Raw genomic sequence first — 23,735 nt, 5'->3', positions numbered from 1 at the left:
TTGCCTCTGTGCAGGGAACTGACGACAGCTATAGTGTACAGATACACGCAAAAATGAAAGAGAATCTATCTCTCATGTAAAACATCGTCAGATAAAGCCAGCACGTCTTTCCTTTCTAAGAGACTCTCTCACGATCCGTGCAAAGCCAGGAAATAAAGTCAACCAAGACACACGAGGAAGGACTCTTTCAACATAAAACAGGACAAAACTAAACTAAAAGCCAAAACAATGACACTAATGCTGCCTATAATACACACCCCTATGTTTAACTGTGGTCCTCTCCTTTGGTTTGTCGACTAGCCTTCAACATCCTACACCATCATGTTCTTCCTCTTCTCTCTGGTTTTATATCTGCCCATCTTTTCACTCCTTTATATCTCGTCTGTCTCACTTTTCCTTACAGGCTTTCATGCACTGCTGAATGAAACGACAGGTGTGATGCTTTCACATCTCACTTTCACTAAAGTTAGGGTGGAGACCTAATTTACCTGTTGGGCCATGGACTAAAAAAAATCCCTGCTTGAGTTTACCCAAAACTAGCAGTTAGTCCAACCAGTGGTGAGTGTTGTGTAGACCTACATAAAATAAGCACAGCAGGAACGTCAGATAGTTTGGACCACAATGTTTAACTATGTATCTTTAAACATTACATTCATGTCTGTAAATGGCATCAGAAATATCCAAGTTTGCAGATTTCACATATCTTCAAATTAATCGGCAGTTGCGACGTCACAGTGATTCGATCTTTTGATACTCACAGTGAAAATGAACAAAACAACAACACAGAACAATTCATTTTCAGACAACAGTTAGCAAATACAAATATTGCAGAGTGGAATGGCACATTGATAGAAGCTGTGATTGAGGACAGTGGTGTATCCTGAAGAGTTGATGTTCTTGCCATTGTGAATGTTGCCCTTAAATGTCAAGGCAGCCCATCTGATAGTTGTCAAGACATTCACTCTGGACCAAGAAGTTGGCCTGACACTGTCTTCCTTGGAGCCATGGTGCTAGTGTGGACATGAATCTTTGTTTTGATTACTTGAAAGAAACAAAACAGAACAGAACAGAACGTCCTCACTCGGTCTTATTCATTGTGGTTTTCCAGAGATGTCATGAATACTTTAATCCAAGTCTACAGTGTGATTCCAACTTCTCAGGCTTCCTTAATTTCCTTTTGAGATTGGCTGGAACACAAGACCAAACAAACAATGACTGACAGCGAATGGGTAAACACTATAAACACCCATGCAATATGAAAAATGCACCAGCTGTTTGTAATCCATTACTAAGTTCGTGTGTGAAGTCCTTCCTAAATTCTTAGCAACTACCAGCCAGTATCTAACTATTTACTAAATCAGGGGCACCAATACAACTTTTGAAATATAGCTAGCAAAGTAAAATGCTGTTTAATATACTGCAGCTGAGCAACTAATTAGCAAATTTTGTTCCTCACAGCTCTCACCAAATGTTCGTCCTGCCGAGATAGACGAAGAAGGAAGATACAGAGTGGAGCAAAGATTATATTTACTGTTCCAATTATGACCATGAGCCAGGGAAAGCCAATGGATGCAACTATGGGACCTGCAATAGCTGGACCTTTGGACAGAAGAGACAACATTCAGCACTTCAAAAGAAAACATTCAGGCACATAGGCTGTTGCTCTGTCGTTAGTAGGTTTAAACCTGTGTTATCTGGAACAAAATCCCAGGGGTTGTGTTCGGAACCGATACTAACGTACTATTCAAGTAAGATGACAAATTGAGTTGGTTATGTACTGCGTTCCAACTGCATAATATATGTATTTTGTGAACACAAGAATACCCGCATGTATACTAGATTAGCATGAATTTCGGGGTATGCACCATGAGCTTTCTGGACATTCTCAACTATGGTGTCAGGATGCTGGCTCTGGGAATCCTCGCTGAATGTTAGCTTTGCAGCAGCAACTGTAGCAACGGTTTGGTAAGCCACAACCTATCGAACGTTAGTTACATTATTTGCTGTGTCGTTGTTTACTCTATCACTGTATTTGTCATGGTATTGGATTCCTCAAGAATTGCATACCCTACCTTTAGCACTGCTTTAGTTAAACCTTTTAAGATAAGTCAGAAACAAATGCTAGTCTACATCTACAGCTGCTTTTAACGCGCAAATACAAATCAAACGTGAACCAAAAACAATAGCCTTTACCCCCCCTTTCTTTAAAATAATATTGGAAATTATTACATAGAGTAGAAAAGGTACTGCTGATTTACATATGTGATAAACAGTTTTCATTCAATGGTAGCGTGGACCGGCAATGTTGGGATTTATTGAGTCATCTGATTCAGAGAAGACCGCTTAAGTATTCTTCAGTGTGAACAGTCTGTTATTGTCTGGTAATCATTCATTTAGTAAGCAGTATGAAGTAGCATACATATAAAAGATGGACATTGTGTCTTCACTTCCTCCCACTCAATACTGACGTAAAAACCCTTTTTTATAGCTACAAAATAACTAATTAAAACCAAACTTGTCAGACACCATATTTGGGAAAAAAATCACATGTACTGAGTTTTTAGTTTGGCCCATGTTCCATCTGCTAACATGAAGGAAGCAGGCTTTATGACCTATACTGCAGTCAGCCACCAGGGGGAGATTTACATGTTTTGGCTTCACTTTTGAAGAGCTGTCATGTGGTCCATCTTTATATATGTTGATGGTTGGTAGGCAATTTTGAACACAGTTGCAGTCTATTAAACCCCATCGCTTGGTCCTCAGAAGCTGCCATTTAAACTGCACAGTCTGCTAATGTGTTAGCAAATAAATCTTTGTTAACAGAACAGGTAAAAGACGTTATATGAATCTCTGTAGGGCTGATGGGAACAGCAGAGTGTGATACAAATCCTTTGTGGATTTGTCATTACAAGACTAAAAGCAATTACGTAAACAGTTATTTGACATCAAACTGGAAAACCTAATGCAGCTTTAAGACCTCGACAGAAACATTCCTGTACCACCTTTAAAAAAAAAAATACAATGACAGACAATGATGATAGAATTGCACGAGACGTTTCCCCCCACTCACAATGGAGCCTCTATTTCCTCATGATGAAATATGCTTACCTACACAGAATCCAATGCAGATTGCAACATCAGCAATAGCATAAATTGTACCGTATACTGGCACATACCTCAGGTCTACCAAAAAACCCATGAGAGGCATTATTGAGGAGTCCACTATGCCTGTCAGGAACAAGACAGTCATTGATAATTTCAACAAAGTACTTTATTAGTTTAACATCAAATATTAGCCACAACTTACCAACTGAGAGGCCAACAAATGCATTCAGAACAATCACATGATAGATGTTCTTTGAAAATCCAAACTGAAATATAAAGAAACATATTTACAGTCTGATAAATAAAAGCTGAAGCCTGACAAAATACAGACAAATGTACAAACTCACCATTCTAACAAAATATATGATGCCACGTTTTACTGCAGTGAGTGCTCCAAATGCTATAGTGTGCATTCATTCACAATTCATTCATATATTGTTATTAATTTGTTTGCCTTTGTTCTGATACATTTTTCCCATGTTTCCCAGTCTGTTCATACTTTGTGGAGTCTGAATAAGGATCAGGAGCTGTATGCTAACTTAGGTAATAGTTAAGTAGAAGGGAAAGCTGGATTCAAGTAACAGAACTTACCAGGGACTTCCTTTCTGTCCAGTCTCTGTGTAAATATTAAGTAGTCTGATAAAGGTCTGGGTGCTCACAGGCAGCTATTAGTGGCACCTCAGTTGAGAAGTGAGAGATAAATCCACTTTTGAATCCCAAAAGTAAAATAAAATAAACTCTGAGGTCTCTTCCTGATCGGCTCCAGGTCAGAGCAGAATCCGGTGTAACTACGGGTGTTTGTGCCTCTCTCGGGCATATTCACCACATTTGTGTCGTCTGCTTTTGCACTGACTCTGTGTAATCTCATCACCCCAAATAATTTGCTTCGCTTTCTGTGTGAAAATGCCATAAGGGCACGGTCACACATTAATTCACACATCACAAATTCAGGCAAATGACAAGTTCCAAAAAAACCTATTTCAGGACATTTCAATTTAAGTACTTTTAAAATATGCAATACTTAATATAATGTATGTTATTGTTGCTGGGCAACACAACATTAGGCAAAGCCTCGGATGATTATAGCTATAAAATAGTAAAATGATGATAAAATACAAGTTAACAGTAATGTAGTTTTGTAAGATTCATCTGACAATGAAAGAAACCCAGATGCGCTTCTATGGCCTGTGGTATCAACAACGAAATTAAGATTCATTGGACAACATACAGTATGACAGAGGCATTACTTTTTATATATACCACCATCCTCACTTGCATGGTCACTTGCATTGTCAAGTGAGAAAATGTCATTAGTACAGTGCAAGTGCCGGGTATGAGGGCTGTAAAATAGAGTGGTCCCATTTTCACAGTAATGGTGTATTTATTGGGCATGTGAGCATGTCCAGGGTAATTAAGAAAGTGCTTACAGAGAACTTTATTTATAGGTCCTTTGTAGACTTAAAGGACCAGTGTGTAGGATTTACTGGCGCCCAGGTAGATTTTAAATTGTAATTACAGAATATGTACACTGTATTTGGAGTCGCTAATCTAAAGTTTCCATCAATTTAATCAATGAGACTTACAGAAATGGTGGTTATTCCGGCCAGGATCATTCCAATACATGCACATAGCCAACTGTGAGAAGAGGATAACAACATAGTATAAACAGTACAGTATTTATATGGTGGTTTTGGTATATTTGGTACCAAAACCATGAAGAAAAGAATGGATGAACATTCACCAAAAAAAAAAAAAAAAAAAAAAGGGACTCACTACAATACTAATAAAATATTTCTCCTTCTTTTCTTTGTACAAACCCTGAAAGACTTATCTGTTTTTGACTCACTTACCTTCCACTGTGTTTTTGTGACAGGTGACCAAAGATGTTGGATGCAATGAGGTAGGATATGCTGTCTGACAAGAAGACAACGCCTGACACAAAGACACCGTGAGATGGAATAAGACAGCAGCGGAGAAATTTACAACTCCAGACTTTTCAAGCAAGATATTCAAACACAAGAAAATTACCTCACTAAAACATGACACCGGGCCTCATACAAGAGCATTATTCCTATCCTAAACCTCTATTACTTTTTCTGTGAGGTTTGGAAATGTCCCGGAAAATGATTTCTTAAAAATCGAGGGAATCATTAGAATGGTACATGATCTGTACATGACATATGTCTGTACAACTTGTGAATTTCGTTCATACCGAATTCTCTTACATCACTCACATGTGCCATTTAAAAACTGATATGTTAGTAGCAGTTACTATCTTGAATACCTAGCTGCCATTTGCTAGCACACATGGTCTTCATCATCCAGATAGGAAGGGCTGTCTCTATTGTGGCAACAACCAGAGTTGTTAAACATATGGCTCCTGGAAAGCAGAATTTAACATGATTATTTTTTACTTTCATTATGTATTTAGAATGCTCATAATCCTCATACCATTCCACAGAGCAACAAAAAGTTATTGACCGATTATTTTAATACTAAACTCAAGTGTTGGGAGTTTTTTTGTGAAATGAAGCATCAAATGACAGAATATATTGTTTGCAAACCCTCCACCCAGAATATATTGTTTGCAAACCCTCCACCCAGAATGACTGTATACATGTGTTCTGTCTGACTCCCCTAGGACATCATTTGTCAGTGCCTTCCAAAACTCACACAAATCACTGTTTGAAAAGTGTTCAAAAAGCACTCTGTTGCCTGACATCTCTGTGGTTAAACTGCATTTGAATAACCGCACAAATGTGGAAATATGATCTAAAATGATGACAAAACACTATCCATTGTTCACTTTTGGACATGTTTGTGAAAACAGTGTCTGAGCTTCGGGCCTGGGAGGCTGTCAGTATGTGCTGCCCACATGTACAGTTGGTGGTTTAAGACATTTGTCAGGACCCATCATGCTGTCACTCACACAGTTGGAGCTAGTTAGTTTCTTCCCTTAAAAATTATTGATTTTGGTTTATTACATCACCAATATCTGCATATAAAAGAAATAGAGTCATGTAAATGTATGCTTCAATCTTTTCAATAAGTCAGATATATTATTTTAGTGTTGGTGTGGGACAAGACTTACAATCTAGTTATTAACAGTCCTAACCACCAGAGGGCAGCAACTGCTAGGCTTCCTACCTGAAAGCTACACTTCTTATCTTAAGGGCTTTCTCGTTTCCTAGTTTGTACATCCTCGATTTTTCTTCTCGCCTCCTCTCCTTGCATCTTAGTCTCTCCCAAAATGAGATGAGAGTCAACTTTACAGTTGCATCATCTGCCCATTGCTGTCTTATAGAATAAGAGTTATCATCTCTGTCAGATAATCATAACAGTGTTTATAACAACTATTTTATATTTACTTTTAATTCAATTCACAATGTGGCATAATGTGACAAGAATGTAGTCGATGAATGTCATACATTTTATTTTAATCATGAAAAATAAAGCTGCTTTTTCACGATAAATCTCACTCATTGCACTATTTTATATAAAAATATTACTTTTTCATTGTGTTCTGTACTTATATAATACTTGAATATATTGTGCCTTTAAGAAATATGACGTTTTAACAATTCCTTGTGTGTCCATAACCAAGCACAAGATAAAGTGTGTCATATGTCCACAGTCTTCTTGTTAATTTGGCATCAATATAATCCATAAAGATAACTTCTTGACTATTCTGTCGCCTCAACCTGCTGTAGTCTCCGTTGTAAGTGGGAAAAAAGACTGAGAGTGAGAGGCGACCCACAGACCGTTAATTCACCGTCTATTATTATGTGTGTCGGTACTTGAGGAGGTTTTTTTGGTCGTTACCATAGTAACTACCTGTATGAAGGTGAAATGGAATGCAGTTAGAACAGCGCCTTATGAGGCACTATACAAACAGTAAATGGCAGAAAGTGTGATCATCTTCAATAACAAATACAACTTATCAATACATCTGTAGAGAGCTCCCACCATGGTTTATATATTCCAGCTGTGTGTTACACCAACGACTAATGGATGATTGTATTTCATTTTAGCATGCACCATGAATATCCATCTCAAACGAGAAAGACTCCCTTGTACTTCCTCATTAAAACTGATGTCCTTTGCACTTAATATTTGCAGGTCTTTGCTGCCCTCTGGTGGACAACACTGAATTTAATCTGCCATGGAAAATTGATATCACAATAAAAATGATTCATTCAGACAAAAACCTTAAATATTATTAATAATAATATAATATTTTTTATGCAATTATGACAGGGAATGTATGCATAAAAAGTAAATACATATAGCAGTGTGTATTGTATTTCACTATTTCTTCGCTTGACAATTTAGGCATTTTAAATCTTCCATAAATTGGGAGTATTTTTGTGAACTGCTAGTGAATTTCAATTCAGCTCAGCGTTCTGGTACGCGGTGGAGTTTTTTGGTGGTGTATTTTGTGCAGAGGCAGCAAGTAACAGCTGTAAAACCAGCATGAGCGACCAGTAAGATTGAAAGGATGCGTACTGTATTCCCAATAATGGAGGAGGCAATTTTGGTCGAGGTGACAAAACATTGAGTTTGGTATTAGAAAACTGGACACAGTCGACAAGTGTCTGTGATGTGGAGACAGGCATTGAGGATACGGAACATACAAGATGACATCAAACTGTATTGTATATACTATTAATGTTATTCAAAATACCAGCAGCAATGAGAATGTATGGATCCTTCAGGAGAGTCAGCAGTGGAGTCCCTTTTTCCATCTGAATTGAAGCATAAAACATACATTTTTAGAGAATAATAAAGTTTTATAGCTTTTTAGATGAATTAAACTTACTGTTTGTTCTGATGTTATCTTTTTGACTACATTCAACCACATTATTTGTAGGAATGGTTTGGAAAGTTTCTATGGTTTGATGTTTAATTAGGTCTCCATTAGTTAACCATTAGTTTTTATTTTTAACAGTTGATAAGTCAAAAATAAAAAAATATGTAAACAACAGCTATATGAATTTTTCGTTTGCATGTTCTATTATTTATCTTTATTATTATAATTATTTAGTCAAATTAAACTGATCAAGTGTTCAGTTGAGAGTTCCTTTTCTTGAACGTGCTACTGCAAGACAGTGGTTGAAATACTTTACCTCTGTTTGTATCCGCGATGGTTGAAAGATGAGGAAATGTAAACCTGTGTGTGGACAGTGAAACAGGACAGTCTGATGCACAAACAAAAACAGTTTCACGCTACTTTTTAAGGAAATGTTTCATCTTATTCATTCAACATTCCACAGTACCTCCGCCCAACACAGCGATGACAGCCAGGACCAGGAATGGAGCCATCTTCCCCACAAACTCATACATCACGCTGCCAAAAGGAGCACCCGCTTCAGAATGTGAACGAGACAAGTGATACAGTGAGTTACAGTTCAACATTAGAGTAGAAGCAGGACATAGTAGAAAATGGAAAAATCATCCTTCAATTAGATTGTCCAGGATTCAAACCTCCATGCTGGTAAATATCTAAGGTTGACTTGAAGTGATACACAGGAAGTCCCTTCTGGTGGCCACCACTGACATGTGTGCTGTGTTTCATGAGTTTCGGAGCATGTTTAGGCCACCAAAAATGATATTAATTTGGCCCAAAAATGGTAATTCCTTGCATTACAATAGGGTCTGCTGCTCGGGCCCTAAAACAAAAGTCACCTACATTCTATGTATTTTTAATTTTTAAAAAAATTTTTTTTTTTTTTCCTACCCCTTTTTTAAAAAAAAAAAAAAACAATTTCAAATTTAAGTGATGAATGAAATTTTTCCCCCATCACTTAACCTGTAATGATGAAATTTCTTTCATTCTTTCTTTTTTTCAGGGTTCTGGCCTTTATTGGACAGTGACAGCTGAAGAGAGCCATGAAAGGGGAGAGAGTAAGAGGGGTAGAAGTACAGCAAAGAGCCCGGGAACTGAATCCTGGGCACTGTTGCGCCCAGCAACAGCACATGGTGCGTGCATTCCACCCATTGACACAGAAAAGATGTCTCATCTCCACTTCCTCCCATTGTACAAAACTGCAGCGAATGTATCCTGGATACGGCCACTGCCATATTGCACTGGCGACATCTTTCGGAGACATAGTCTGTACAGTAGTGATCAGAGTTGGCATCGCAGTATTGAGGTCCAGCCCAAGCGCAAGTAGGGCTCTGCTGTCAATCATGCCGTGAAACCCCTTTTTTAAAGCTTCAAATAACTAATTAAAATAAGAAAAATGAACACTTGAATGACAAGAACTACCTAAAATGACAGAAACCATCTTTGGGAAAAAATTAAATGTAACGTGTACATTTTTTTGTTTGTCCCATTAGCTAACATGGCCACAACTGGCTTTATGAACTACACTGCAGTCAGCCACCAGGGGGCAATCAGGATGTTTTGGCTTTTCTTTTAAGGAGCTGTCATGTTGTCCATCTTTATATATGTCGATGATACACACCTATCAATCCTAGGGCCAAACCAGTGAAGGATATGGCCATTGCACGGCCTCTCTCCTCACGATCCTTTGTACAGATCAGCCAGAATACCCATTCCTGAAGTAACAGAAGTAATAATGAGTGAAAGGGATTTTAATAATTTTATTGTAAAATATTCAGAAAATAAATATATCTCACCTGCCACAGACAAGCAGGATCCACCTACACCTTGCACTGATCTGGCAAGCAGCAGTAACATGTAGCTCGATGAAAAGGCAAACACTTCCGAGAGACAAGGACAGAGACTTATATTGATAATAGATGAAGAAAAATGTCCCTGTCTTTGTGGTAAAAACCCACAAAAAGACATGTTCGATTTCCATTCAGTGTTAATTTTATCAATGAAACAAAGACAATAAATATTCATTTATAATTCCCTGATGAAAATGACACAGAAACTTGAAAATTAAAACCACAATGAAGGAATAAAAAATTAATTACAACATGAAAAGACATCTACTAATCACTGTATGTACACGTTGTAGCACCTGATTAATAAAACAGCATCTTAATCACCCAAACTATCTCTGATTAGCTCTTTGAGCGAGCTAAGCTAACATTACTAAATCTGTTCATAATCACAGATTATTCTATAAGTAAATTATTTAACAATCCTACTGAAAATAAATAACAAATATATTTTTCAAAACCCACTGAAAATTGGACAAGCAATAACAACAAAACAGCTGGGATGAACCACTAAAGCATGCAGGCCAGCAGGAAAATAGTTTTAAAAAGGTAAGCGAACCGAACATGATGCAGAGGTTTGGCTGTGGTCGTAACGTTAGCTTCACTTTCAGCCATCTTTCATGTTGCGTTAAAAAGGAATGAATCCAAGATTAATTTAAACTGTCAACCTAAGGGAATGCTTCTTTTAGGTCTCAAGCTACACCTGTAAGTTTACCTTCCTGCTAGATTTAGTGACTTTTCAGACCGTCTTAATGACTTTAATTCTAAAAAAAAGCCACCAGTGACAAAATTTGTAAATTATTGTGACCGTCAGGTTTAAGGCGAGAAATATATTCAATTATATTGTAAATTATCCCTCTCCCTCTCTGCTCTTGCAACGTGCTCACAGACATCTTTCTCCAGATTTGGGTAATCATATAGCTCATAAATATGTAAATGTTTGTTTGACCTTCTCTGTCACTCTTTCTCTCCGGATCTCAGGATTAGGGTGTTCCCATAGTTTAGCCTATATGTAAATAGTGATAATTTGTTTGATCTTCTCCAGGTCTATGTAATCTGGTGACGTTTAGCTAATTTTTGAGCTAGTGCTAGCTACTTTAATTTGAAAAGAGATGGCAACACTGAACCCCCGGACAATGATAAGTATTTTAGAGAGCAAATATATATATATATATATATATATGACTGCAGTAATGCTAGGTGAGCAGAACTAGAGATAGTGAGCAGCTTGTTCTAACAGTCAGATTTACGACAGCTGTAACCAAAACTGCACAAATAAATGATGGCAACAGTTGAAAATGAGACTCAAGTTTCACTGCCAAAACTAGACTAAACTAGCAAGCAAATGACTCAAATGTGTCTCCTGAAATCACATGCCACAATGTGTGTAATTTTAGTTGCTGCTGAGACAGAGAGAAGGCCCTGCATTACCAAACCTTTGTGTAAAGACCTGTTCAAATTCAAAATGTACAGTCTATGAGTGCAACAGATTGGGTGACATTGCCTGACCTTATGGCAAATGCATTGGCAGTATATATAGTGGACAGAGCTTCCAGGTCTGTGAAGTGAAGCCAATGTGCAAGTGTCTTAAACAATGCATTCTTTCTTTATCTCATTGGGTGCAAGAAAAAGTCAGATACTATTGAGTCTTATGGAGAAATGGCCCTATTTCTCAGTTGATTTCTTAGCTTAGGAATGTGTTTCTTCACGCAGACAGAGCTGTCTGAATGCTTTCTAATGTGATACTTACAGGTGGTCGCCATGATGATTACACAGAAACCAGCACACATTGGGATGTGGTATCCAATCCTGTGCAATATACAGGACATAGGTAACGTCATATGATTTGAACTTGAAAATGTCTGCCCATTTCCCACAGATCAGAGCCACCCACCTGTCAGTAAGTGGCCCAATGAAGGGGTTAGTGATTATCTGTATGGTGGACTTGGAGGCCAACAACAGTCCTACTTTGATGTTTACTTCGTCCAGCTGAGCACCTGCTCCAGAGCAATCAGGGGATGTCTTGGTGGGATCAATGGAGAAAGCTGGATTCTGGTTTGGAGGTGCAAATGTGGAGCCCAGAATTCCTGATTGGTTACTGAGTGAGTGGATGAGAGGAGGACTTACTGTTGTTTCAGTGTTGTTCCCAGAAGTGGTAGAGGTAGCCTGGAAAGTCCTGTACAGGTAACTTGGAAGGATTGGCACTGTCAATAAAGTAAAGGAACAAAAACTTAATCTTGTGTCTTAAATGTGATTTGATTTCTTCAGCAGAACGCCCAAAAATGTATTATCATTCTTACAACAACTTTAATAATCCACTTTTTCTTTTTTTAAATTATTTTTTTATGTTTGTCTTTTAAATCACAGAGTTGTTGTTTAATTTACTTATTTATGACCTTGGAGTTGTTAGCAAAACATGAAAAGTTAATTAGCTTTTTTGGGCAAATGCAAATAATAAGGTTAATAATCTCAGTTATCCTATAAATTATGTTACATGTCACTTCCGTCACTATCCGTGACTTGACCACGTCATGTATGTCACATGATTTACTTAACGTTATTTTAACCCTAACCATGATCTTTCCCTAAACTTAACCAAGTAATGGTCTTAATATTAACCACCCGATAAAAAGGCTTTCTGGCAGCTTGGTGCATTTCATACAAACACTAAAGAGTACGTGATGATGGCCGTGCGTTGGTATTTGACGACCTGGGTTGGAAATACTCCTTTATAAGTAAAAGATTTAGAAGAAAATGTACTTTAAGTATCAAAAATAGTATACATGCAGAAAAATGTTTTCTGTTAGTATTACATAATTGTATTAGGATCACTAGGGTTGTAAAGATTTACAGATACAAGTCGGACATCGGTTTTAACGTTATAGATGCGACTACATTGGCAGGGGACCCCTGGATCATTCCACTTTCGTGAAAGGTTCGTGGTCAACGCAAGGGTCTTGCTCTTAAATACTTGTCAGCCACAACTGGGCGAGGTCTAAGGTAATCATGACAGAAAGTCTTTCTGTCTGTGTCTGTTGGAAAAGCAATAAACAAATGTTAAGAACTGGATCAGATTGAATTATCGTAGCCCTGATAGGTATCATGTATGTAGATCTGTATGGGACCCATCATACAGCTCAAACATAATATCATACATATTGTATATAATAGACAGAGCTTCTGGGTCTGTGAAGCGAAGCCAACGCGTAGTGTCTTAAACCTGTCTCCTATGTAAAGGCCAGCTGGGGGAGATCCATTGGCTGCAATAACACACCAATATCATTCACTTTAATGGACAATGAGCCGACTTCTCACTTAATTTATAGCTCAGTAAACAGTTCCTGATCAATTTAGTTTCACATCTTCTCCCATACATGATGGTAAATTAATGTAAAATAAGGGGCGGGGCTACCTTGTGATTGAAAGGTCATTCTCAGTGAGTCTGTCCAGCTCAATGCACCAAACTCAGATCAAACTGTCAAACTAGGCAGTGCTGACTAAGCAAGATTCTGTTCAGAAACACATTCTAGTGTACTGTTTAGCCATTATACAAGATCGTGTGTGACCAGGCGAGCCACCATTGTTTCCTGTTACTGATAAGTCAAAACTGCGCAGCCAATGAGCGCAGATCAACTCGCAGTACTTCATGCCCGCTGGCTCGCGCTGGCACTGTTTCACTGACCAAAACGCCCAATTTGAGGCTTCAAAACGGTACTCCACAAACCAATGGGTGATGTCACGATAGGTTCACACTTGGTCGGATCACATGATGCACACCCATCACGGATGTATTAATGTGTATGACACATTTAACTGTTGTAAACTATTGTATGGTAGTTTAGATGGAGCTAGTTTAGGCCTTTATAGTTAGGTAATTTATTCCGTAACAATTTATCGTAACCTGTAAAATAACTTAGTCAATGAGAAAAGGTTAGTTAGTTTTCCCTTAACTCAAGTGAAGTACAAGTATCTGACAATTGTACTGTACTTAAGTAAGTGTACCTAGCCACGTTCCACTACTGGTTGGTTTATTGTTTAGATAAAGTGCGGGACAACAGATTGAGCCTACCAATCACTGACAGCAGCATGTGATCCAGGAACAAGGCGATGAACACAATAACCAGGGCCATCTTCTTCAGCTGGGCCTCCTGTCTCAGCCAGGCAAGTAAGTCTAGGTTACACAGGAGACATGAACAGAATTTTTCCATATTCAAAGTTGGTCCAATTCACAGTTTTTGAAAAATGTGATAATGTGAAACTGTGAAGGTATGTATATATACTCCCTTGACAATCTTAAGACATATACACATGTTTTATAAGAATAAGAGAAAAAAAAACATTGCTCAATTTTTTGTTCTCAAAACTTCTGTTCATATTAATTTCAGACTCGAATGAACAACTTCCGGTTAAGCACCACCCATCCCGAGTACAGATACAAATACAGATAATTTACCTATAATACAATAATTATTATGATATTACTTATAGTTATTAATATGATAATTTAACTCCGTAAATGGTGGTTTGTTACTTATATAGGGATGTGATAATGTACTCAACTAATGATTTGATAAAACTTCATTTGATTTGGCTTCACGACATACGATTTTCTCACCATTTTCTTTAACAAAATTAGATATAAAGACAAATTATGACTGAGAAATATTCCCTTATTAGACAAAAATATACAAAATATATTTTATCTTACTTTTCTTTATCAATTAATAGAATATTTTTTTTATTTCTGAGGTAGGGTATAAACTGTGCAAAACAATTCATATTTCCTTTTCTTTGTAAAAGTGAAACAGAAGGCTTTGAGCCTGGATACCACGATTGATATCACGATTCATTTTTCATTTCACAGATTTGAATATTTGTTTCGATATAACAGTCTCTTGATATATCATTACATTCCTATCTTTATACTATGACAGTTTTCCTGAAGTTAAATTTAAAAAGTGCAATATATCACCTTCCTCACAGTATTGCGGTAAATAGAAATATATTGAGTAACCTCTGTATTGGGATACGTATAGTGTCATCTTCTTCTTGCCAATACACAGCCATAATGTAAACAACATATACAGCACAAAATATGTACAGCAGTTCCATCAATATATTTTACAGATAATTTATGCAATCTCTATGTATTCACTTTTGCAGACAACAGTCCAAATATTAGAGAATATTGTAGTTCAAACTTACCCATATTTCAGTTTTTACAGGGTGCAGAACAGTGAAGCAGCTTGCGAGGTGTGACTAGCTTTGGCAGTGTGCAGTCTGCCAGAAAAGAAAAACAAGCAGGAAGATTTACACGGATTTACGGACTACACCTTATCCTGTTGCAATTGCATGATAAAATAACATATTGATTTAGCATCTCAAAGTAATGACTGTGATACTAAGTCATTATTTTGAGAGAATAATTCAAAATATTGAGAAGGTTTTGTCATTATTTTACATGTTCACTTCATTATTTGTTTAGGAGCAGTATTATTGTGATGATTTTGAGTACTTTTTATAAAAATACTCAAAATCATCACAATAATAATGTCATTATTTCAAGTTAAAAAATTGAATTAATAACGTGTCTTCGTACTTCAAGAGCCATGCTCCTTACGGCTCTGCACACAGTGTTCTTGTGAACTTGAGTTGTGTGACTACAGTCTGTGTCAACCCAGTGTCAAAATACCTCGTAGACTTGGTGAAAGTGCATGTTACCATCTGTTTGGTGTTCAAGTTCAGCTGATAGGAGATCCATTCTGCTGAATCCACTATCACGTTAGTATTAAACAAACTGTATATATTTTCTCCAAAAGAACAGCTGCACCTAAAGCTTTTGTTGATAAAAAGATGAGCTTGCCATACTTCTGTCAGGATTTGGTAATGTTTCATTGATCTGTTTGGATGTAGGTTAAGCCAAAGGAGCCATTTGAGTCTGTGCCATACCAAGTAACAATACTGAGAAGGTTTCTCATCATAATGACTTACAGAAATGTTTTTGGCAGGAATGGGCATCTGTAAGAACCAGACAGTTTTGTGCAATGGATGAATTTAGTCTATCTGAAATCTCATCTTAAATTTGATCTCAGCCTTAATCACACTCTGTCTTTGTGAAACCAGTCCCTGTTGTTTTAAAGGCCAAGCTTTAATGCCAATGCTATTTTATCATGCCCATGTAACAGGATAAGGTGTAGCCCTAGGTAAATCTTCCTGCTTGTTTTTCTTTTCTGGCAGACTGCACACTGCCAAAGCTGTAAAAACAAACAAAAAAATGAAATGAAAAATGAATCATGATATTAATCGTGGTATCCAAGACTTCTGTTTCACTTTTACAAAGAAAGGAAATATGCATTATTTTGCACAGTTTATACCCTACATCGGAAATAAATGATAAATAAAAGTAAGATAAGGGATCTTTTTCAGTCATAATTTGTTTCCAGTCTCATTTTGTTAAAGAAAATGGTAAGAAAATCGTATCCTGAAGCAAAATCAAGTCAAGTTGTATCAAATCATTAGTTCAGTCAAGACCACTTTTGTCAAAAAAAAAAAAAATTCCAAAGCAGAATGTGATATTTGGCGGTATGGTTCTGTTATGGGACTTCCTTGCACTTCTATGTGCATATGTGGAAAACCTTAAGGCAGGGAGAGCACACCTCAGCACAACATAATAGCTCAAAACTTCTCAGGTCAGCCAGCCTCTGCCAGCTTTGTTGTGGATGTTCAGCAAGATGCACCCTCTACCTTTGCAGCAACCTCCCGTCATCCAGGTACTCCTCCTAACCCATCACCCAAAGGAAAAGGTGCCCATTCTGCCCTCGCATGACTGGTGACGAAACAAACGCCAAATGTCATGCATATATTTGTAAAACACACAACATTACGCCAGCATACTGCCACTCATGCAAGTGAAGGCATATTCACACACATAGAAACACACACACACACACGCAGGCAAAGAACCTGGGATTGTTTTTTGTGTTTTTGAATTTGTAATTACAATGATCTGAAATTATTCTCAAATGTTAAAGTTTTGTAAAGTTGAAACTTCTCTAGGTTCAGGGAAATAAATCTTCACTCTTCAATATCAAAATGTTTTTTTGCTCTAAAATTGCATCGGTCTATTCTGAGCTGGGGATGTCCTGGCTAATAGTTGACATATACCAGACTATGATAATCAATCAACATTTGATTCACTATTATATCAAAATCATTCAGAATTTTAGCTTTTTTAAAACAAACAAATGCAATATAATGTTGTGTAAAATCGTATCCTAAATTATAGAAATATGGGTCAAGCTTGGTGTTAACGAGTTGGTATTGAGTTAACTAAAAAGGTATTGGATCATAATTTATGTTTTTTAAACAAGTCAAACCAGACTGGGGTCAAAGTTCATGATGGAGGAACACTACTGCATAGTTGACAGGAAGGTATTACAAGGGTTAAAATGTTCAATCATATTTGTAAAAAGTTTTTATGGAACAGTTAAAGTTCATGGATAAAGTTAGAAAAGCTTTGTCTAGGACATGGGCTATTTATTATGCAATTACTGTATCTTTTGCTCTGGAGTTAACATGGATAGCACATATGAATATTGACATCACAGAGAAAGAGTGGGACACATCTCAGCTCAAAGACAATATACTGTATATTGATTTAACATTGTGTTATTTTTTCCCTGAGGCCTCCCCAGGCCCAGCATCTCCATGAATCCTGCTGGTGAGCTTACCTGGTGTCAGGATGTTGGCATTGCTTGTTCAATCCAAATTCAGCATTCAGGATGAACTTTCATCCTGCAGAAGACCTCAGGCCCGTTCAGAAAGACCCAAACATCAAGCTTCCTTAAGCGTCCTCAAAGTCAACAACTAATAATGAGGGATTTGATACACGGGTATCAAAGCATGACTACAGCTCCACCTTCGTCACTCTGTCAGACTCTCTGTTGCTGGTAAGGAAAAATACATTTCCAAACCTTGATTTTGTTGTTAACTTATATTAAATTATGTTGAAATTACAAGACATTAAAATTAAGAGATACACCTCACCTCAAATGCAATATACTTGATCAGCCATAACATTGTGAGCACTGACAGGTGAAGTGAATAACACTGATTATCTGGTTATCATGGCTCCTGTCAGTATATATCCTACCATATATTAGGCAGCAAGTGAACATTTTGTGAAGGGCCACATTGTGATGGCTAGACGACTGGGTCAGAGCCTCTCTAGAACTGCAGCTCTTGTGGGGTCTTCCCGGTCTGCAGTGGTCAGTACCTATCAAAAGTGCTCCAAGGAAGGAAAAGCAGTGAATCAGAGACAGGGTCATGGGGGGCCAAGGCTCATTGATGCACGTGGGGAGAGAAGGCTGGCCCGTGCAGTCTGATCCAACAGACGAGCTACTGTAGCTCAAACAGCTGAAACAGTTAATGCTGGTTCTGATAGAAAGGTTTCAGAACACACAGTGCATCACAGTTTTTTGGTATGGGGCTGCAGAACATTCTGACCACCAGGGTGCTCAGGGGTCACTGATTGGTGTCTACTTGCTCAAACATTGTGTTATTCTATATAGTATTTTTCAGTTCGTCTCCCCAAGCCCAGCATCTCCATGAATCCGGTTGTCACAATGGAGACATCACTTGTTTGATCTTAACTCGGCATTGAACATACTGACCAAGACCTCAGGATCATTCAGATGCTAACTTCAGTTGTTTACTCCCATTAGCAGGGCACCACCAGGAGTCTTATGGAAAAGACAGGCTCTTTTGCTGGACTTAAACCCTTTCTTAGGCGTCGTCGGTGGGCCTGACCCCATCGAGTTATGGGAGCTTGTCACCAGGTGTGGGCCAGAGAAAAGAAAGAAAGCAAAAAGAGAGGATGAACAGAGAGAGAAAGAGTTTTATACCTGGATATTGTGTCATCAAGTTCCAGTTATCAATTTACGGTCATAGGAAGGATGAGAGATGACAACAAGTGACCTGTCACAATAAAAGTTTAATAAATCACACCAAATGAATGAGTTCATATTTAAAGGTCCTTGTTGTCCCAACATATATCCTCCCTTTTATCTCAGGAGTGTACCCGATGTGTGATCCTGAGAGCAAGAGTGTATAGTCCATAGCTGAAAGATTTAATTTGACAGTTCATTAAAATTTAGTAACATCTGGGCATTTCATTAATAAACTGAGCATCTGTCAACTACTAAACAACTCTATCTTGACTAGGCAAGAACAATTAACAAGTCACAAAACCAGAAAAAACATGACAAAAACATTACTATACCTAACAAAAATAACCTGTGTTTCTCAGTTACTTGTATACAGAAAGGTTAGTGGTGTAAATCAGTTAGGGTTGCAGAGAGAGGAACACCTAAAATTAATTTATTTTTGGAGTGTGTTGAGTAAGGACATGTGTATTACTAACTGTGCGTCATCATGAGTGTGTCCTAAGCTAGTGTTTGCATCAGTGATCTTAAAAATACTACCAAGGAGCTTATCAAACAGTGGTGTCAAATCAAACATCTGGAATGTTGCAGCTGCAACCATTGCTTTGGTCTCACCAGCTGTAAAAGATAATTCTTCATTCAAGGCTTGTCAGGTAATTTCTGACACTGGGAGGTTGCACCTATATAAACTTGTGGACCACTTTAGAACTGATTTTCCACACTAGTTTAACTTCCTTTGGGTTGCATAGGGCAAGTCAATGAGGTTGTTACCTAACTCCCTAAGGTAGTCATCAATATGTTAATTGCAGTTGTGGATCTGGATAATAATTTTCCATATCTTTAGCTATAAACTCAAGTGCTTCAAGGTGGGACACTGTGAGGTTGTTACCGGGGAAGGCGAGGCTAAGCTAATGCTAAATGCATGACAGAAACAGCCAGGTACAAGCTCTGTGTGTCATGGGGCCGGTGGCACACTCTGTCTTAATTTAAGGGGGAGCACTTTAATTTTACAGCAAATGAAGACAGTTTGCCATTCCTACAGAGCAGGTTTAGCTCAGAATAGCTAGCAGCAATAGTTAACTCTTAAGGTAACCCTACGAGGGCTTAAAATCAATAATCTCAAATTCCTTAATTTGACGAATGAATCAATTTCACTACAAAATACTTGTTTGTAAATTCAGCTGGATGTCTACTGCGGTCTTCAGGGGCAGCATATGGTGCCTTCATGAGTCATCCCATTCAAGATAGTTCCTGCATAGCCCCAATTTGGTCCTTCCACACTGCTGTTACACTCTTTTTTACAGACTTAAACAAGCCAATGGTTCTGGCTCACAACTAATATGTTAAACAATGTAGATAAAATGGAGCGAAGCTAGTTCAGGCAGTCAACTCGAGCTGCGCTGATTACACACATGACATGCCATGGAATGGCGCCGGCGACAACGGCAGCCTGTCATGGCAGCTCCTTTCATTGTTGTAGTTTTAGTGTGTTTTCAGTGTGTTTTTGCTATTTTGAACTCTTTTCTTACTTTCTTACTTTCTTACTACTTTGTTCATGTCGCCTAAATACTTTTTTGACGTTTTTGAGCACTTTTTATTTTTTGTTTACGCTGGTCTCCATGGCGACGGGGAGTCGCATTGTTTTCACCCGCGACCAGATGATCGCCCTGAGGCCCCCTAGCATCCTGACTGGAGAGAGACCCTCCATACCGGAGGAGCTGAGGAGGAGACGGTGAGGCTGCAGAGCGGGGGTTAAACGGAGGATAAAGAAGAGGAGCTTTAAACTCTTCATCCCTGCAATCATCGAGCAGATACCGGACTCCGTATTGCTGCTGCTGCTGCTCTGTAAACTTTCTCAGTTATTAATTAATCTGACCATTATTGTAAATGCGATGTCTCTCGCCATCTCTGTCTCGGAGAGTGAGTCTCTGTCTGAGGGGAAGATATTGGCTTCATCCCCGACACCCAGACTCAGTCAGCTGAGGTCGCATCACCCGCAAATGACTCACCTGCGGGCCCGTGCACTGCATGTTGGAAGAGCTGTATGCTCGCTACATCTCAGTTCCATCCGGCCTTAACTATGAAGAGCTCTTCAGTTACCTCTCGGTTCAAGAGAGCTCCACTGATGTCCAGGACTCGGGTTTAAACACTGCTAATCAAACATCGCATCTCCCGTGCCGACCATGTTCCTCAAAGATCTGATCCTGGCCCCGATACTGAAGAATCATTGCGTCTCCTTGATGTGGAATCTGCTCTGACTGTCATTAATTAATTCCCTGGAAACAACGCGTTTTCAAACAACCAGGGCCATTTTTGGAAGATAGTAATCCAGATGTCAGAAAGCATTGCTTTTGGCGTCTATAGAATGTCCATATGTGAAGTTATGTGCAACGTAGAGAGGAGCTTGATACCTTGGCTATAAGCTGTAATCTCAGTACTTGTCTTTCTATGGTGGCTCTCTTTTAGGAGTATCATAAGTCCTTCTCTGCCAAAGCTGCAATGTACATTCAGAATTCAGTCAGAACTCCGTGCTAATTTCTGTAAATCAGCCTCCAATAGCAGGTCTATGCTGGCTTCCAAAAGTAACCCATGTCTGTAAAAACCTGCAGTTGAGCCAGAAGTAGTAAAGGATCTTCTTTTCGAAGAGGTTATTAAGGATACATGTTAGGTCATTGTTAAAATCGCCCTTCTCCTTCTTCAGAGTATATTATTAGGTGTTTCCACAAGTAACAAAACGTTTCATCATTGTTTTCTCAGCTCTTCGCGATTCTTCCATTCCGAACATATATGGCTTAATTTCTCAAGAGCCGTTTTCCTTCTATGCTTGGTAGAATGCGCAGTACTCAGAGGTTAAGGACAACTTACACCTGCCCACCTCCCTTCCCGGCGCCATCCCCACTACATTGCCAACTGCAATGAACCAGCTTTGGGGGGCCCAGCTTTGCAAAAGCTTGAGAACCCCTGCCTTAAACAGTTCTAAATTCACTGTTCTTTATGAACTCTACCCAATTGTCGTTTGGGGCAGCAGATGGTCCCAGAAACATTATGGTGTTTTGTGAGCTGCCATAGTGGAAATAACTTATAGTCTGTGCATTTATTGTTTTTACTTGATCTTAACATCTTCAAATGCAAGTATCAAAGCTATGCTAGCAGGGATTCAGTTTCACATTCGATGTAAAGATCCAGCATCCCAGAGTCTTCTGGGAAATCCTTCCACTCAGCTGCTCCTCAGTGGCTTTAAATGGCGCATCCTCAAGGCAACGATAAGACTCCTCACACAATTCACTGAGGCATTAATTGTTTTCACTTATATTGATGTAATGTTGGAATAAGTTAATGGCTTTTACGGGTTTCGCAGGGGTGAATATGCATGCAGATCTCATCTTAATCCTCAGCATAATCTTCCCTTCTCTGATTTAACCTTACAAGATCACATCACATGTACTCAATATTCTTGAAGCACTCATAATCAGATAGATCTCACCAAGGCACTCAAATCTCATTGCTATGACTAACACTACATTTTGTCCTTTCTCTTCTATGATGAAATCCCTGCATCATCGCTCCAACCCATCGGTTGGCTCCCTTGTTCATCATCGTTGGTTGCAACCCATGGCGAGATCCCGTTTCTGCTTAAGCTGTGTGATCTCTGCTGAGCTGTGGCCTAACGCACACACTATCCCTTCACTATCTAAGATCGGCGCAGCTGTCCATCCGCCCGCATCAACCAATCTACCAAGGCTAATGTCAGGCTCCACAAGAAGGGATTTTGACCATACAAAACTCATGAGCTCCTGCTCCCCTTAATGCATTTAAAATATTTATTTGCTGACACCCCAACTGGTCGAGGCTGACGACCACTGAGCCGAAGGGTCTGTCCTAGGTCTTTGTCGCCAAGTGCTTGCTCATGGTGGTACTGTTGGGTCTCTGTAAATGTTGTAATGTTATAAGGAGTTCAGTCTAGACCTTCTCTATTTGAAAGTGTCCTGAGATAACTTTTGTTATGAATTGGCGCGATACAAATTTAATTGATTAATCATATATTTGCATATCAGGTGGTTGCTGGATTTGGAGTATCTATATCTTTGCTACATGGGAAAAGTTCCCGGGTAATACTTTGCTAAGTAATATATTCCCTCATGGCTTGAGGTGCTCATAGGGAATAGCCACACGGCAAAACCCACACATAGCAGTTCACTAGGTAGTGTATTCTGCTGGGGCCAAGGTGCTTCAGGGAATGGCCACACGGTGGCTGGTGTCAAGGTCCACACATAGCAGTTCACTAGATGGTGTATTCCACTGGGGCCAAGGTGCTTCAGGGGAAAGGCCACACGGCGGCCAAGGTGCCAAGCCAAGGTCACACATAGCAGTTCACTAGATAGTGTATTCCGCTGGAGCCAAGGTACCAAGCCAAGGTCACACATAGCATTTTCGTCACTAGATAGTATATTCCGCTGGGGCCAAGGTGCTTCAGGGGAATGGCAACACCGCGCAGTGTAAGGTCCACACATAGAAGACTGTTTCACTGATGGCATCAGGCTCTCTTCCGTGCTGTTTTGGGGGGTTAAGATATTTGCGATGAGGTCGGAGCCTAGACGGCAAAATCTAAATATGCTATACTGCTTAATAAACATTCCAAACGTGAGTTGGCTGACTGAAATATAAGTTTAGGTAAAAACGGACAGTTTCACAGCTTCATTAACAACATGCAATGGAGGTCTTTTTTAGCCAAGTCTTTGCTGCACTCTGTAGAAAAACAATCACAGTTCGTGGATTTAACCCTTTTTGACACTATTGGAGCACATTGCTAACTAAATTTTACAGACATGTTCAAAATCCACTTTAATTTATCTAGCCTACAACAGACAACAGAAATGGCCATTTTCATGACATACGTGTATTTATTTATCCTTTTAATGTATTTAATTACTTATTTCTACATTACTTCATTATTTTATTAATTTTTATCTCATTGTTTGTCCTTCATACAATTCA

General features: G+C 38.7%; 1 pseudogene; it reads right to left on the bottom strand.

The window, feature by feature from the left end:
* Positions 1–607: 607 nt before the first annotated feature.
* LOC127357001 (synaptic vesicular amine transporter-like) lies at positions 608–15,031 on the bottom strand (annotated as a pseudogene).
* Between the last annotated feature and the right edge of the window lie 8,704 nt (positions 15,032–23,735).

Source organism: Dicentrarchus labrax, unplaced genomic scaffold (genome assembly GCF_905237075.1).
Source record: "Dicentrarchus labrax unplaced genomic scaffold, dlabrax2021, whole genome shotgun sequence".
Taxonomy (NCBI): Eukaryota; Metazoa; Chordata; class Actinopteri; family Moronidae; genus Dicentrarchus; species Dicentrarchus labrax.
The sequence above is the reverse complement of the archived record's forward strand: the minus strand, read 5'-3'. Positions and strand labels throughout refer to the sequence as shown.